The sequence below is a fragment of the Macaca thibetana genome, chromosome 12 (assembly GCF_024542745.1).
Source record: "Macaca thibetana thibetana isolate TM-01 chromosome 12, ASM2454274v1, whole genome shotgun sequence".
Lineage (NCBI taxonomy): Eukaryota > Metazoa > Chordata > Mammalia > Primates > Cercopithecidae > Macaca > Macaca thibetana.
The window spans coordinates 109508699-109510968 of NC_065589.1; the positions used below are offsets into that span (position 1 = coordinate 109508699).

The 2270-nt window shown below is 39.4% G+C and overlaps 1 pseudogene across 1 annotated transcript; it reads left to right on the forward strand.

Annotated features, from left to right (window-relative positions):
• The first annotated feature begins 732 nt into the window (after positions 1–732).
• On the forward strand, positions 733–1924 carry LOC126932247 (S-formylglutathione hydrolase-like; annotated as a pseudogene). The gene has a single exon (XR_007718145.1). The product of XR_007718145.1 is annotated as an S-formylglutathione hydrolase-like (transcript).
• The last annotated feature ends 346 nt before the right edge of the window (positions 1925–2270 follow it).

The following is a 2270-nucleotide window of genomic DNA, read 5'->3' on the forward strand; positions in this document are numbered from 1 at the left end:
TATAATAGATTTCTATTAATCCAAGTTTATTTACACTATAGTTTAAATAATTAAACCCATAATTCTTAGTAATATGTAATAAGTTAGGATTTCAGGAAGATATCTCTATGAAATCTAATTATATCCATTGTGTAGTAATCATAGTAGTCAAGACTCTTGTAGCTGCAGAAACCCAATGACAGAAACCTAATCTAACTCAAACTAAAGTTAAAAAAAAATTTAAATTTTTAAAGTTTGAATTTATTGTTTATCACAATCAAACTCTAGGGCTGATGTTCATCTAAGGCAAGAGGAGAGTCAAGGTAAGGGCTTGTTGGGGTCCTTGCTGCTTCATCTCTTGCCTCTGGTTCTCTCTACAGTGGAAGAGTTTCTCATCTTTTCAGCTCAGCATTTCTACCTGGTGGAGGAATATGGCTGCCGTCCACTCCATAAGCCTTTAGTTCCTACGCTTGCGTCTTCACAGTCAGAGAAGAAAAGAGCTTTCTTCTCCCAAATCTAGTCTAAAAACTCCTGGGAAGAAGATTTTCCTGGCTTCTCCCCCATTAGATCAATCCCTTTGCTAGCATTGACCAGAGTATTTTAGGAACACACCTTTTGTTACCAGGGGAGGGGAAGGAAGGAGGCAGTACAGACTGAAAATCTGGGGATGGGCACTGTGGCTCACGCCTGTAATCCCAGTGATTTGGGAGACCAAGGCAGGAGGATCATTTGAGCACAGGAGTTTGAGACCAGCCTGGTCGATATGGCAAAACCCTGTTGCTAAAAAACAAAAATAAAACAAAACAAAACACCTAAAAATTAGATATTTTCACTTTTACTTTGGGCCATTTCTTCTGGTCACTCTGCCACAGGAGAATCATCTACCATTTGGTACAAGCAAAAAGCAATCAGCAATTGGACAGGAGAAGAATGGCACTGACACAGATTTCCAGCAACAAGTGCTTTGGGGGATTGCAGAAAGTTTTTGAACATGACAGTGTTGAACTGAACGGCAAAATGAAATTTGCTGTCTATTTACCACCAAAGGCAGAAACGGAAAAGTGCCCTGCACTGTATTGGCTCTCAGGTTTAACTTGCACAGAACAAAATTTTATATCAAAATCTGGTTATCATCAAGCTGCTTCAGAACATGGTCTTGCTGTCATTGCTCCAGATACCAGCCCTCGTGGCTACAATAGTAAAGGAGAAGATGAGAGCTGGGACTTTGGCACTGGTGCTGGATTTTATGTTGATACCACTGAAGATCCTTGGAAAACCAACTACAGAATGTACTCTTATGTCATGGAGGAACTTCCCCAACTCATAAATGCCAGTTTTCCAGTGGATCCCCAAAGGATGTCTATTTGTGGCCACTCCATGGGAGACCATGGAGCTCTGATCTGTGCTTTGAAAAATCCTGGAAAATACAAATCTGTGTCAGCATTTGCTCCAATTTGCAACCCTGTACTCTGTCCCTGGGGCAAAAAAGTCTTTAGTGGATATTTGGGAACAGATCAAAGTAAATGGAAGGCTTATGAGCTACCCGTCTTCTGAAATCCTATCTAGGATCTCAGCTGGACATACTAATTGATCAAGGAAAAGATGACCAGTTTCTTTTAGATGGACAGTTACTCCCTGATAACTTCATAGCTGCCTGTACAGAAAAGAAAATCCCCATTGTTTTTCGATTACAAGAGGGTTATGATCATAGCTACTACTTCATTGCAACATTTATTACTGACCACATCAGACATCATGCTAAATACCTGGATGCATGGAAAACTCCAAATAAGAAAATCTCTTCAGGATTATAAAAGTAAAATGCAACTGTATTGCTGAGCAAAAAAAAAAAAAAAAATCAAAATCATTGGATTTTGTAATGCTAAAAGGGCTTTATTCTATAGTTGAATCACCTCTGAATAAAGATATAAAACCTAAAAGAAAATTAGATATTTTCAAAAATGTTATTGGTCACAGAGTGGGGCCAGTATCGCTATTTTGATTTTAGTGTGAACTTAATAACTTTGCCTTCACTGATGGTTACGATATCCTCTGAGGTTCTCCTCACCCAAGTGCTGTCTGACAAGGTATGAATAAGAAGAGTTTAATTGGGGTTGGCACATGATTCCCAGGGTTACACAGAACCATGGTATTAGTGCCATGGTTATTGAGTTCATGTTGCACACATATTTGGGGAACTCCATGAATAAGGTTGGCTGTAAAACAGCCCCTCTAGTTGTGGGAATCCTATAAATCTGCAGCTCCGAAGGCAAAATGCTCCTTAAGTACAG